Source organism: Pinus tabuliformis, chromosome 8 (genome assembly GCF_031772625.1).
Source record: "Pinus tabuliformis cultivar Carrire ecotype Pingquan chromosome 8, CPIR1, whole genome shotgun sequence".
NCBI lineage: Eukaryota > Viridiplantae > Streptophyta > Pinopsida > Pinales > Pinaceae > Pinus > Pinus tabuliformis.
In genome coordinates, this window is record NC_142294.1 from 1,187,828,687 (window position 1) to 1,187,845,481 (window position 16,795).

The window sequence follows — 16,795 nt, forward strand, 5'->3', positions numbered from 1 at the left end:
AACTAATTAATTTACAATAAATTAAATAATTATTTCCAAGTAGTTGTTAAGACTAAATTGGATTTTACTTCACAATTTAATTCAATGGAAAATTAAATTGGAATATTCTTGTTTTCGTATTTCAACACTCCCTCTCAACAAGAAAGGAATTATCTGTCACCCCGATCCTATCTCTATGGAACTCGAATTTACACTTTGACAATGCCTTTGTCAAAATGTGAGCATCTTGCTCCTCTGTCGAAATATTGTAGCAACATGATCCTCTCGACCTGTGAAAAGCCACAGGAAACAAATCTTGCCTTATGCTTCTCCAAACTACCATCAGTAGCTTGCTTTACCTTGTAAAGCCAATGGGAACTCACAACTGACTTGTTCTCTAGTCTCGGAACCACGTCCCAAACACTATTACGAACAATGGAGTCATACTCCACCATAGCATCAACCCAAATCGGTTGTTGCACTGCTTCCTCAAAGGAAGATGGCTCAGTCTCAACAAATTCCCTAGCAAGCGCCATGTATCTAGTGTACCTCCCACGTCACCTCCTTTGTCTGCGCTAAGATGATAGTGCTCCCACATTCTCTCTCGCATCCTCCAACAATCTGTCAGCTTCTTTTGTGTGCTTCCATCCATCTCTGGAAGACTCTGCTTGAGTGGATGTCTCCACTCCTGGAACCTCTGCATGCGGCTGCTCCGCATTAGTCTGAGGCTCCTCCTCCTTAGGAACCAATATTTCCTCCACAGCCTATAGTTGGAGCTCCCTCGCATGGCCTTCTGCTCATCAAATTTGAGATCTCTGCAAACCACTTTCCTCCAACTGGTAGGCAACTACACCCAATAGTTGTGAGGTGTATCAATGTACCCCATAAATATCTCCAAATCTGTTTTCGACTCAAGCTTCTTCCGTGCATCCTTTGTCACATTGCAATATATCGATGAGCCAAATATCCTGAAGTGATCCACATCTGGTCTCTTACGGAAGAAAGCTTCCTATGGTGTATTCATCCCAAGTATGTGATGTGGGCTTCTACTCTGCAAATAGACCGCTGTGTTGCATGCCTCAGCCCACAAATGAAGTGATAGGCCTTGGTCATGCAACATTTCCCGTGCTACCCCTACAATAGTTCTGTTCTTCCTCTCATCCACCCCATTCTGCTATGGGTTATGTGGTGTCATCAACTCTCGTTTAATTCCTTCTACTGCATAGAACTCGTTAAACTCTTAAGAGACATATTCTCCACTGTTGTTGCTTCTTAGGGCCTTGATATTATTCCCTGACAGTCATCAATGAAAATCAGTATGAACTTGCTCTACTGAAGACAACATTGTAGCGTTTGTCCTCCAACATCGTGACTGGTATCAAGTTCTTCTTCTGTCCAGGCACATACATCACATCTGTCAAAGTGAGAGGAGCTCCACGCTCCCTCTTAAAAGCAACTGTGTCCACTCCTGAAACACTATACCTACCATCGTCACCCATCTCTATGAGCATCATGAGGTATTTGTCCTCCAAGGCATTGAATAAATTTTTATCACCGGTCACGTGGAATGAGCCTCCACTGTCAAGATACTAGATACAACCCAAATGACACCATGCATGCGATGAGGGTAAAGTCCATTTCAAACTGAGAGGCTAGTGCCTCAACTTCCGATCCTTTGGAGGCTCCCTTCTTGGACTTCTTCGATGGGCAATTAGTTGCATAATGTACCATCTTGTGAAAATTAAAGCATCTTACTTTAGACATGTCACCCTTCTTCCCTTCATGAGAAGAATTCAATTTGAAATGGGAAGCCTTCCCCTTTCCTTTCCTTGCTTTACTTGCTAAGACCAGATTTTCTTCATCATCATTCTTGGATGAAGAACCATCTCGTGTGCTCCTCCTAATCTACTCCTCTATAAGATCCAACCACAGTCGTTCCTAATCTGGTAGTTTCTCCCTTCCATTCACAGAGTCCTGGTAGCTATTCCAACTCTTTGGAAGGCCAAGGAGAGTGAGGCTCACCATATCATCATTAGCAGTAGTTATTCCCACATTGCCAAGCTCATATTTGCAGGTGGTAAGCTTGTTCAGATATGTGGAAATAGTATCGCCCTTCTCCATCTTGATTCTTCGAAGCTTATCCTTGAGCACCAATTTCCTCTGGTCGTTACTGTTCTAGTAGAGGTCCTTCAATGTCTTCCACATTGAAAATGGAGTATCCTTCCCATGGAGACTCGAGACAATATGGTCTCGAACTCACTCAAGGATGATCTGTCTCGCCTTCGCCACACACTTCTTCCACTCAGCCAAATCTTATGCATTAGTTGAAGTTGGATTTGGGATTTATTGATCAATGAATTCCTTCAAGCCATTGTCTTCTAATACAACCTCCATTCTATGTAATTCGAGCTACCTTCCAAGGCATAGTTGAGTCTCAAGCCATAGAATGCCATTGGCCAACCTTGAAGTATGATATGACTACGATTTGCACCTGCAACCTTGAACTTCAAACTTCAAATCCTTTTCTCAGTATATTGTTCACAACTCTGACACCATATAGAAAAAATTTTATAGGTTAAGTTGATAATGCAATATAAATCAAAGCATAATACTATAACCTACTTCTACTATCAATTTGTGGAAGCTTAAAGATTGAGCTAACAATATAACCCGAAGAAGAAGAATCAATGGCACAATACACATGAAAATACTTTTGGGAAAGCCTCAGCTAAAAACCCCACACTATTGTATTATCAAACATGGTGGAAATACATAGGAATTATACAAAGCCTTAGCTCTCACAGCTAGCCAGCTCTCAGTACAATCCTCACAGATGCTCACAGGAAATCTTGGCTTCTCTCTAGCCTTCCTCTCTGCCCTCCAAGCTCCTATTTCCTTGTTTTTTTCCTTGTGGATGATTAGCATGTTACCAAGTAGAAAACCAATCCTTCAAAAATATGCAATCCTCAAGGATGAATCCTTGACTTCATGCATGAGTTTTCTCCGTGATAAAACACATGAAACTGATAGTACATTGTCCTTGATCATTAATCTCAACTGTGTCTTTCTCAGAATAGACATGCATGAGTTTCTGATGACAGAAACTTCAGTTAACTGGAGTAGCACTATTTTAGTGCATTAATGCATCAACTATCTGTTAACTCACTATTAGTTCCTCAAACAGTTTGGAACTAATTTAACTAGACTTAACTCAGTAAACTTAGTTAACTAATTACAACTCAAATATAACCCAATCTTATCTCCTTAATTTAAGGGATAACTCTTGCATGACTTCAAAAAGACTTTTAACTTGAATTTCTCCAACTAATTAATTTAAAATAAATTAATTAATTATTTCCAAGTAGCTGTTAAGACTAAATTCGATTTTAATTCACAATTTAATTCAAGGAAAAATTAAATTGGAACATTCTTATTGCCATATTTCAACAATTTAATGATACTGGGGCCGATGTCAACTCCCCACCTCTTCTGCCTCGGCACGACACACGATCACGATCACGTCACATTCACAGGACTTGGTGTTGGATCAGTCAAGTGAGCTTACCGGCTCGCCGCCCCCTCGAAACTACGAATAATTATAGTTTAAATATATGTGGCCCATGTTATATAACAAAAATCATTGTGTAGTGTATTGGTAAATCATTTCACTCTACTGAGGGAGGTTTTGGGGTTGAACCCAGGTGAGTTTGGGCAGTCACCGTAACAATTTACATGAACTTTGAGGGACACATGGCACCCTCTCATGGGGCCACGTGTCGCCCTTCGATTGGCCAAAACCAAAACTTCACCAACAAATATAAAATTGTCAATTGTCCTTGTACGATCATGCCACATGTCATCATGAGATTGGCCCATTTGAACACCATACTGCATAGTCACCTTACGGACATCAGTGCCACATCATCGTACAACTTGCCTAGTTAGTTGTCGAGTCAACCCTGCAAGTTGACTTTTTAACTATTTGCCAAAAGCTTCAAAATGTGATAAATTTCTCATGCAATGTCAAATTGAGGAGATTCAAACATCATTGGAATCAGAACGATGAGATCTACAATCTGGCACTAGTTTCAAGAGAATATGAGAACTTAATTTTTTAGCATATTTTTGACCCCCTGGATCATTCCTCCCCACTGGAAGCTTTTCGACCACCAAAAGTCTATTTTTACTCATCAAGTAAGTTAGCGTACAAATCCCTCACTTTTCCAATCTAATCCACCTTACTTTACTTGGATTGGTACCTTTGAGCCCCACTTAAACATACTCCATATTTCCTTTGCGTGAAGTCTTGATTCTCCTGTCAAGAATTAAGTCTTCCTACAACTCATCTAAATGTTCAGGAGAAAAATCTTCTAGAGATGGAATCTGAACATTCCCTTCATGATCATCAATCATTGGAAACTCATGCAATCTCAAGTTTTCCACATTGACAACAAAATAGGTTTTCATGTAAAGTGGCAAATCTAATGAGAAAGCATTATTACCAATCTTCTCAAAGATTTTGAAAGGACCATATATGACTGGATTGAGATTTTTACCTTCACCTTGAATTCTTTCCTTGTTGATATACAACCAAACTTGATCTCCTACTTGGAAATCATGATTAACCCTATGTTTGTCATGTCTTTCTTTGTACTTGGCTTTTCTCTTCTCTAGTTGCTCTTGTACTCTTTGATGCACTAGCTGAATTTGTTCAATGAAACGGTTTCCTTTTTCCACATCAATATGTCCATCTATTGAAATATCATAATATCCTTAAAGGAGATGCATTACTATTTTATTCATTACTTATGTTTGGTCGTTGGTTTGTGGATGAAATTCAGTGCTTTTCTTCAACTTGGTGTCCTTGAGTTCCCATAAACTTGACCAAAATTTCTCGATATATCAAGAACATTTATAAAATATAATAGAAGTGAGTAATACAAAGTGAGCCCATACATTTTGGAAGAATATATTTTCAGTTTGTTCAGCTGTAACTTGTTACTTCAATTGCATCAACACACACACTTTATTGAAACAATCCACAACAACATATAGATAATCATGAATTTTTCTATGCGTTGGTAGCCTCCCTATAAAATCCATAGAAATACTTTCCCAAGGATGAAAAGGAATAGGAAGTGGAGTGTACAAACCTAATTTCCTATTGTTAGGCTTGCTAGTAGCCCACATGCAAAATCCCTTTACATATTTTGAAACAATTTCATTCATGTGAGGTCAATAACAATACCTTTGAATTTGAGCAATTTTTTTGCCTACACCAAAGTGACCAGCAATAAGAGAAGTGTGGGATTCCCTTATGACATTGACTCTTTCACCCCGTGGAACACATAACTTCCCAAGATGATACAAGAACTTGTTATGAACATGATAATCCAACTATTCAACATGATTGCCTTGACTCAAAGTTGCATAAACATATTTAAAATCACCATCTTGAGCATATTGTTCAATATAAATTTCACGCATGATTGATTTATGCTTAAAAATCACACATAAATTAACAATAGGCCTTGATAACATATCATCAACTTTGTTGTATATACCTTTCTTGTACCTAATTACGAAAATGAAATTGTTGTAAGAGTCCCATCCACCTGAAATGTCTAGTGTCTTGTAGCTTGGTTTGAGATTACAAATATTGCAAAGGTTGATGGTTATTATGAATAATCATTTCTTTACCCATAAAATAATGCTTCTATTTATTCATGCTTTATAACAAAGCATACAAGTATTTATCATAATTTGTATAATTAATCAGTGCATTGATACAGGTTTTAGAATGATAACAATTGTCTTACCATGTTGCATAAAAAATACTCCCATAGCATAATCACTTGCATCAATTTGAATATAGACCTATTTCACACTTGTCAGAGCATGTGATGGTGCTATAGTGAGTAAGAGGTTATCGATAAATTTTCTCCAATATTGAGTTTCTCCCAAAAATTTCCTAACTTCTATTACATTGTTGCATTTAGGCCAATTCACAATGACTTCAACTTTTGAGGGATAAATGTTCAATTCACCCCCTCCTACAATATGACCCAAATAAACCAAAGAGGTTTTCCCAAATTCACACTTATACATCTTCAAATATAACTTTTCCTTTTTCAAGTCATCTAAAACTTGTTTCACATGCTTGACATGCTCTTCATGAGTCTTACTGAAAATCAGAATATCATCTAAGTAAACTATGACAAAATCATCAAGGGATGGTATCAAAACATCATTCATAACTCTCATGAATGTTGCAAGTGCATTGCAAATCCAAAACTACATAACTAACCATTCAAACAAACCTTTTTCTGTCTTAAAAGAAATTTTCCAAATATCATCTTTAGCAATCCTTATCTAATGATAACCACTTCTAAAATCTAACTTAGTAAAGTAAACAAATTCCTTTAATTGATCTTGGAAATAATCAATGCGAGGAAGAGGATAGTGGTTCTTTACTGTGATCTTGTTCAAAGCTCAAAAATCTACACGCATTTACCATGTACCATCTTTATTTGGAACCAAAACAATAGGAGATCCACAAGGAGATGTGATACTCTTGATGAACCCTTTTCAAGAATCTCTTCAATTTGCTTCTTGATTTCTACATTCTCCAAAACTGACATTCTATACATGCCAATATTTAGAAGTGGTGCATCTTGTTGCAACTGAATCTCATGTTGGATTCCTCTTTTAGGAGGAAACCCTTCAGGTTCCTTAAACATCTTGTCATAATTGTTAACAAATTCAACCAATTCATGCTTGATTTTAGAATCACATCATGTGAAAGCTTCAGATTCCATAGTATCTTTAGCTTTAATTATCAACAACACAAAATTCTTACTAGCATTAAGAATTCTTTTCATCTTACCAACACTTACAAGAGATATGTTCGTCTTCTTGTGATGTGCTCTAACAATATACTCAACTCCATCTTTAAAAAAACGTGTATTTTTTCTCATGACGATAGAATATGGCTTTTTGGTTATACAAGTATGGACTCCCTAAAACAATTCCACATATGTCAAGTGGTACAACATCAAGCTCTACCTCATCTATAAAATTTGCACTGATGGAAAAATTGAGTTTACACTTTCTTTTCACTTGTATGAGGTATACTTTCTAGATTTAATTTCTTGACAATTGCTTCAGAAATAAGATTGAATTGGGATCCACTATCAAACAATGTATCAACTTTTGTATGTTTTGTAATGACTCTGATATGAAAAATCTCACTTATTTCTTGATCCAGGTGGATATTGATTGACACCCACCTATTCCACTTGGACCCCCACTGTTGTTTCTTTTCAGTTTCCTTAATGCTAGCACAACATACTAGTTTTGGTGGTTTTTCAAGTCCTAAAGCTCCAGAGCCATTTTGAGAGACTAAAATATGTTTTTAGGGAAAATGGAGAGACCGGAAAAGCTTAATTTTCAGCCTCCTCTTTGATATCTTCGAAATGAGGTATTATTGTAGCCAAACAAAGATTGTCTACCAACGTTAGGACCCAGGGAAGTTGATGTACCAGTTTACCCAAATAGGGCCCACAGTTTTGGTGCTTCATCTCCTAGGGTTAGGTTTTTGGATGTTTAGGGTTTTCCATTGTTTCTCAATAATAAATAGGCCTTTGAGCCTCATTGTAACATAGTTCAGAGGCATGTATCCAACACATCTCTTCTCAAAGATAAGCTACCATCATTTGAGCTAGTTTATTTCCATTTTTGTATGTAAGCATATTTTAGTTCTTTGATATTAATGAAATGAATTTTATTTTTGTTACATCTCTGTGTTTATGTGTATATCTTTATTTTATTGTGTTCTTACATAAGTTTGGATTAGTCGTATCAGAGCAGTCTACTCTTTCTCTATTTTTCTTTGCATGTCCCCAATGAGGTCAGGGTATAAGGAGTTAGGGATTGAATTGGTTGAACCTTTGCAAGACCAGCCTCACAAACCCCGATGGCCTCCCACGGAGGAAGAAAAGAAAGTTGAGGGGGTAGGAGGTCCTTTTAAAATATTTTTTGAGGAAGCCCTCGAGCGACAAAGGAATGCGATGATGGATAACTTTTCCCAGATCCTTTAGCAGCTACCCACAATTGACACATCTTCATTTGGCAGCCACTCTAGAGACACCACTCTTTTTAAGGTATAAGTTAACTTTGACGTTCCCATATTTGAAGGTCAGATAGATGCAGATTTCGAAGATAGATGGTTAAATTTCTTTGAAGGATACTTTTCAGTTCATGACTTTTCCAATTGGGAAAATATTACTTTTGCACTCCTCAAAGCTGCCCCACATGTCAAGTACTGGTGGGAAACCTACTATGAATATTAGTATGAGGGAATCTTCATTGTTTTCAGCCGCACCCACTTGGAATTCTTTCTGAGACACCATCAAGGAACCATATTACCCTGTCGGGAGATATGAATATAAATACATAAACTGGACCAGACTTTGGCATTGAAGGGACCAATATGTGCTAGAGTTCACAAATGTTTTCCATACCCTTCGTACGAAGCTTAATATCAAGGATTTTGAATAGCATTTGGTACTCAAGTACCGCACCTACCTACACAAGTAATCTAGGATGAGATCAAATTCCTAGACATATCCTCGCTTTCCACCGCCTATCAATATGCTTTGAAGATCAAGTAGAAATTTAAATAAGAGAAGCGATACTTTGGATCCTCGAATCCAAAGCAAGTGAAAGGCACCCCCAAACCACAAAACAAAGGCCAAATCCAAGGTGGGGTAACCTAGGACAACCTGTTGAGACCACAAGCAAAGAAAAACACCACAAATACAAAGAAGCACATAGGGAAATGATATGAATTCCATAAGGGCCCCACTCAAAACACAAGTGAGTTTCGAGCCAAGCAGTCACTGGTGGTCGAGATGAGGGCTTCTAAATCAAATTCATGTTCTGACTCTACATCAAAAACCTATAAGGGGAATGGAAAAGGGAGACAGATTATCGATGTGGACCCTATTGCCACCCTTGTCATCACCAAGATCCAAAGGATGAGTGCTAAAATCCAGAGGAGGGGGAGCAACTCTTTCACTCATGGATGTGGGTGAAGGGTTCTACGCTACAGTTCATTGTCAACAACGGGAGCCAAAATAACCCCATTTCAGCAGAGTTCATGAAGTGGTTGGGCCTATCGACCACACCACACCCACAAACGTACATAATCAAGTGGCTTCACCAAGGGAAAGATCTTCACGTTGGACAACAGTTTCCCCTTCTCTACAACATCAAGCCCTTCATAGATGAGGTACTGTATGATGTTACTCCTCTTGAAGTTTGTGATGTATTATTAGGCCAACCATACTTGTGGAAGTGACATGTTGTGTATGATTGTATGCCTCACAATGTTATTATTACTTTGGGAAATAAGTTGTACATGATACCAAAGGTAGCACTACCTACCACCATTTCTTTGATCACTACGAAGAAATGTAGTAAGATCATTTACTAGACTAGGAAATTTGTTTTCCTTATGATTCGCCATCAGGGAAAGAATAAGATTGTGGCCACAACCTCCAAACAAGGCTCTTTCGCACGACGACACTAAATGGACAAGGTTGTGGAGGAGTACAAGGACATATTGACCTCACCCAGAGGGGAACCTCTACACTAATAGGTAAAGAAATCCATCGATATGACCCCGAGCATGCCGCTACCAAATGGACTAATCTATCAATGCTATGTTATGGAGAAGGATGAAATCAAGAGGCAGATTCAGGAGTTGTTACAAAAAGGGCACATTAGACCATGATCATCACCCTTTGGGAGCCCGATCATGTTGGTACAAAAGAAGGATGAGACATGAAGTCTCTATATTGAGTATCAGGTGTCGAACAAGATCATTATCCGAAATAGGTATCCAATCCCATGCATTGATAAATACATTGATGGGAGACTCTTGGAATTCAGATTCTAGTGTCTCTTCACCTTATTTTTGTATTTACAATATTTACATAATTTCCCTAATCCCAAAGATTAGCTGCCAACAAAAACCATTAAAGTATCAGACTGGACCATATTAAATGTTAGGGGAACAAAAATATTTCACACAAACCTTCCCTTCAAATGTCTTTTTAGCTTAGGATTTGTAAGCAGGACACCACACTTATGTCAAGGATTATTATGCAATTAGCCATATTAGGTGCTTCCAACCCCTAAGGAGAAGGACATTTCACAAGTAAACCCATCAATCCATGGTTGCATCTGATTATTGTGGTCATGAAATAGGAAATACTTCAATGAAGATGACCCTAGCCATGTTTCTAGCTAAAGGAAGCCCAATATCTTGAGTATAATGATAAGAAGAGGAAGCAATCGTGAAGGAATGAGTTACCCATTTCCTTGGCCTACCTTTTCCACCCCTCTAGTGAGCCTTTTACTTTAATGAATTGTCATTCTTTCTAGCATATCTTAGGAGGCCCAACTTACTTTATGTTTTTCCAATACCCCTTTAAAGATGTAGCATTTTATCACTCATCGGGGTTAGGAGATTCATAAGTTCCTTTGTTTTAGATAGAATATGAAATGATATGGAACTCGGTGATGACTAATGAGGGGTATAGAGCTCATGTCAGGCTTTGTCGAATTTTGTATCTATGGTCGGTCTTCATAATTTATATTTTAGCTATCATCATGCACTGATCGAACCCTCAGATGTGTGGAAGACTGTGTTCAAATCCAAGGAGAGCCTTTTTGAATGGTTGGTCATGCCTTTCAGGTTAATGAATGCCCTTGCAACCTTCATGAGGATGATGGATGACATCTTGGAACCCTTCACTAACTCATTATTGGTGGTGTATCTGGATAAAATTATGATATTCAGCCAGAGTTGGGAAGAGAACCTCCACCATATTCAACAGGTCCTCCAAACCCTGTGGTAGCACAAGTTGTGTGCCAATTTGGAGACATGCTCTTTTGGTATGACCTAGGTTAAATATCTATGGTACATCATTGATGAGTTGGGTGTGTCTCTGGACCAAGCCAAGATACAACTCATTCGAGATTGGCTAGCCCCAACCACTCTAACAAAGCTTCACAGCTTTCTGGGTCTTGTCAACTTCTACCACAGGTTCGTGTTGGGGTTATCTCATACCGCTTAGCCCTTTAGTCAAGTCACCAAGGGAGGAGCGAAAGAAAAGTTATTTTGGAATGAATCCTGTTAGGGTCTAAATCTACCTTAGGCTGAAAGAAGGCAAAATTTAGGATAACCACAAACCACGCTCAGTCTGGTAGATAGCCCTACCAGAACAGGAGAGGGCTCTCTTCGGGTCACACTCAGTAGAAATAAACAATAGGGTCTGAGATGACTCAAAATGAATGATGATTTTAGGCTAGTAAATAGATATGAAAAACAGGTAATTGATTGAATGACTAAGTTTTATGGGTTGTATGGGACCAACAGGACCGCGTGAGCTGGGAAACTAAATCAAAGACACAGAATATTTTGTGAGGCCAAATAGGCAGGAGGTTTAGCAATCAGATTGAAGTAATATGGGATGGAAAGACTGTTGAGAAAGCTGAAAAGGGCATACACATGAATCCTTTTCAGATAGAAGAAGAAACACAGAGGATGAATGCTTTCCAAGGCAGAGCAATAAATTGGATTCTACGTTTCCTACTTAAAAACATTCAACTGGAAATGACTATGAATGAACTGCAAATCATAACAAGTTACATATGAAACAGAGAAGAAACATATTGCTAAACTCACACCACAGGAATCTCATGAATCAGAGCTACATCATTTTTATTAATCTCCTGGCCAAATTGTACAGTGAATAGCTGAGTTTTCTCTCCCACCGTTTCCCAGAAACTCCCACCTTTACAAATGATTTTCAATACAATAAATAAACTCTTCTCTGAGAAAGCAGATCGACCAAAAAAGGGGGATTATTTAATCATTATTAACAGAAATGAAAAGCCAACCATCAGTAATAGGAGCAGCGTGACATTTTAATTTCTCTTATGATCAATTAAGAAGGAAAAACTATAGTGTAGATCTTCTGAGTTGTAACTGAAGACAATGACTGTTCACCTTCCTTTTCGCTGTTTCAATAACCACTGTTTTTTTTTATAAAAATGGCTTTTGAATTTGCCTTTGATGACAGGAAAAATGAACAATTCCAGCTTCCATTTCGTTAAACTCAATAATATCTCCTCCAATACCAGCAAAGGCCCCGTGTGCACAAATTCCCTGCAGTTTTCTGAATGCTCCTCTCAGACCAGTTTGAGACCTCTCGGCTCCGGCGCACAAAAGCATCTTGTTAATACGGGGAACATGGAATGGCTACATACAAACACGCAGATGGAACACGTCCTTTCTGGCGAACTTGGTCATGTACTTGTTACAAGCAATATGGGCCGCTTCCAGTGCCTCGCTCGTCACATTATATTTCTCCCAACTCACCAGGCGAACACAAAAAGGAAACTCGTCGGCTGCTCTTTTCTTGGCACCGACATTGTATAGACAGATTTAGAGATCTGGAACACCCGACATTATCGAGATTTCGGGTATGGCTTGTTCTTGACCTGATGGTAACATCTTGCTGGGACACCTTTATAATTTACAACATCGAGCCGAACGCCCGTAATGGAGATGAATCCTTCATGAATAAAACAATGATATGACACACCTGCAGTTAGGGAGCATAGGAAATTGAATTAGTTTGAAATTTTGATGAAGCAGTGGTGAAAAACTAGCTTGTCAGCCCTGTGCACCGCGTGCGAGCCCAATGCGCCACGCTCACTGTATGCTCCACGACAATGTATTTTTGCACTGTGGAATTTTGGCCAATGCGCTGGGTGCTGTGGGTGTGCCGTGCCCTATCCCAATGCGCCGCGTGCATTCCGAACACACAATTTCACCTTGGCTTCTTTGATGTAAAGATTCCATTTGAATAAAAACTGTCTTTTAATAAAAATAGCTTGGAATTGCCATCTCTCCTTTACACATTCAAAACACCATTTAATTGTCATTTCAAAAGAAATAATCCATAGCTATCAGTCATTACATATGCATCCTCATGAAAATGCCACCTGTCATTGACAACCCACTCCTTGCTCGTGCTCGGATCCTTTCACATCTTTGATGCTCGTTATTTCCTGTTTTGCCTTGGGATTTGGAATTTTACTTTAATAAAATGGGGAGCTAGCTGCATCAGGACCTATCGGAATATTGCTTCCACTGCCTTGTTCAGGAGGACCTTAACCTTCTTTATCAATGTGAGGAGCCATATTTGGCACATTTGGATCGCATCCTTCCCACTGCGAGTGACCTTCTGCCTTTGAAGACATATAACGCTGCTCTTCATCCAATGGTGGAACATCAGACCTCCCTGGAGAGGCATGCAGACCAGGATTATGTTTCATTCTCTTGGCAGCAATATGCTGCATTTGAGCAGCAACCAGTGGATTAACATTGGAACCACCATATCCACCTTGCCGCCTCATGTTTGCTTCTACTAGCTTTTGACTAAACCAATAAGGTTCTAAATAATACCTCTATAAATACCTCATTCACTGCCACGTCCACTTTCTGCAGGTAAAATGCACAAGAATCTCACTAGCACTTTAGATTTTCTCTCTAGTTGATTAGAAGTCCCTTCACGTGATGCGGGCATTCAAATTTGGACAAAGAGCGATGATGGAGGCTCAACCCGTCAAATTCGTGCGTGTTTTGGGTGATGGAGGAAGGTTTTGGCAATTTTTTGGCATCTTGGGTGTGTGCACTGCGCGGCAGGCCCAATGCGTCGTGCCTCCTAGATGCATCGTGCACGTGTTATTTTACACTGAGAATTTGCGCACAATGCACTGCGCCTCATCAGTGCGCCGTGCCACTTGCTCTATGCGTTGCGCACTGATTTTTTGACCAACTTCTTTCCAGTTTCTCCTTGCTCACCCCAAATGACTTCATTTTTCTTTTTTTGAGCTTTACGCATTTGGAGACATGATTTTTACATGAAGATTTCCAATCTTAATTTTTCCAAACCCATTTTCATAATGTTTGAAAATGCCTTTAGTTACCAACTCTGTTTTTGGGATTTCTCCGTTTGTTCTGTAGGGATGTCTGGCATAGGATTTGGCAAAGGATCAGAGTGGTGCCTGAAACATCTCATGACTAAAAACTGTGGAAAATTACATATTGGAAAACAAATTTGATGATTTCTTCTTCAAAAAAGAGTTTTGAAGAAGAATCGCTCTCAAGCATTATTAAGGATGGGATTTTGCAATGGAACTGATTTGGAACCCCTCATGCGTCTGCTGGCCTTTTGAGGACTAAATCGACAAAACCCGAGACTTAAAAAACTCTAACAAAAAAAACCCTTTTGCTACCCAAAAGACCATTCATGACTATGAATCACTGAAACATTGATTTCGATGAATTTTGATGAACTTTAATGATCAGACACAAGCCAGCAGATACATGACAAGACCCTTCCGTCAGATTATTTAATGCCCCTAGCGGAATGCAGCTGAGTGAATGGAGTGAGACACCTAAAAATGAAATGCGAAAAAGAGATTTTGATCTCTGATGGAGGACTGAACAGACCGACTCTAACATTAGCTCCAATGGGGATGGTAGCTCCTTGGAGGTGCCAAGAACTGCAGATCTTTGGAAGAGCTAGACAGTGCACTTTCTGTTGGGATATGGAATCATTATTTCGACAAACAACACAAAACTCTTGACTCATTTATTAACTGAAACTGACTCAAATTTGGACTTAAACTGACTCAAAGACTGACTAGACCAACTCAAACCGAAACTGAAATAAAATGGTATTTATAGCGACAATGGAAACAACAGAAACAACTCAGAAATGGTACCGCTTGAGCAGTTGACCATTGACCGACCCTCTTGGACAATCTTCCGAGTTCATCTCCTTTAGAGGAAAGGCATTCTGACCCTGATATGCTACAATCTTGAAGGGACCTTTCCAGAGATTCTCAAACTTACCGTGCTTACCCTTTTCCTCATTCCTTGCATCCCACTTCAGCACCACATCATCCAACTGAAATTTGTCCGCCTTTGATTTTCTGTCATAAATTTTCTTAATATTCTCCTGCAACTTGGATGTGTTTTGGAAAACTTCTTCTCTTGTCTGCTGCAAATGGATCATTTGATTCAATCTTCTCTACATAGGATCGTCTTCACTACCGGCTTCCTGAAGAAGTTTGACTACTGGAGCTAGGAGAGAGGTAGGAAACACTGTATCAACTCCATAAACAAGCTCAAAGGGGGACAGACCAATGGATTTCTTCTGACTGACCTGATCTGCCCAAAGTGCATTGACTAACTTCTTATGCCAACTCTTCTTGTTGATTTCCAGCAGCTTCTTAATGATGTTGACTAAAGATTTGTTAGAATACTCCGCCAACCCATTGCCTTGCGGATGATAGGTGGTTGAGTGACCCAAAATGATTTTATATTTGTTAGAAAACTTGATCATCTTCTTTGATTTGAAAGTTGTTGCGTTATCAGTGATCAACTTATTCGAGCAACCAAAACGAGAGAAAATGTTATTCTCCGGGAATGAAATAATTACCGCATATATAGCTTGTCTAGTGGGAATTGCTTCGATCCGTTTTGTGAAATAATCTGTTGCCGTGAGGATCCACCAATGTTGACCAGAAGAAGAAGGATGAAATTTGCCAATGAAATCCAACCCCCACTGCTGAAAAGGGGCACTCACCTCAATGGGCTTAAGCGGCAAAGGCTGTAATTTCTGCCTTCCTTCAAAAATCTAACATTTATGACGGCTCTTGAAAACCTTATATGCATCAGCAAACAATGTCGTCCAATAGTATCCTTGTCTCAGAATTTTATTTGCCGTTGTTTTCCAGAAAAGGTGACCGCCACAATCTCCTTCGTGGAAATCCTCCATGACCTGTTTTTCTTCTTCTTCCACCAAACAATTCAACAGAACGCCACCAGGACCTTTCCAATAAAGTGGAGAATTTGGAATGCAAAACTTAGCAGCCTTTAATTTGAGAGTTCTACTTTTGTTTCTAGTCATGCCGGGCGGTGATGACAATTTCTAAAGCACATATATGATATCTGAATACTACGGAGAAAGAACAAATATTCTAGATACCTGAATTGACGAACCTTCCTCATTCTCATCGGACATAGCAGTGATCAGATTTATTTCTAAGGCGTGCAAGTTTTATTCAGCCATTAACTTTGCCAATCCCTGTCCTTTAACAAGCTTTGTGGGCTTTATTTCCACATCATACTCCAACAAATCTGCAATCCACTTGCCTCGTCTTCGTTCCGGATCTGTCTACACTAAAACATCCTTGACAACAGCGTTAGGAACATAAGCCGAAATATGAGAATGCAGAATGTATACCCGAAAATCTTTCAATGCTTTCACAAGTGCAAGGGCTTGCTTTTCAATGATGTTGTACTTTAAGGCTGCATCTCTTATAGTTCGGTTGAAGAAATAAATTGGTCTTTCGTGCTCATCTCTTTTCTGCATCAACACAGCCGCCATAGTATGTTCTGAAGCAAATGAAAACAATATAAAATCCTGAGTGTAATCCAGGATTATTAGAACCGGAGTTGAAGAAAGAGCCAATTTGATTAAATTGAAAGATTTTACAGCCTCTTCCGTCCACTTCACTTGGCTATCCTTCTTAAGCATGTTTGTAATCTCTCTTAGGTGTTCAGCAAGATTGGGTACAAAGCGGCATAAAAAATTCATCTTACCATTAAAAGATTTAATCTCCTTCTTATTCCAGGGCAGATCAATTTGTTGAATTGCTTGTACAC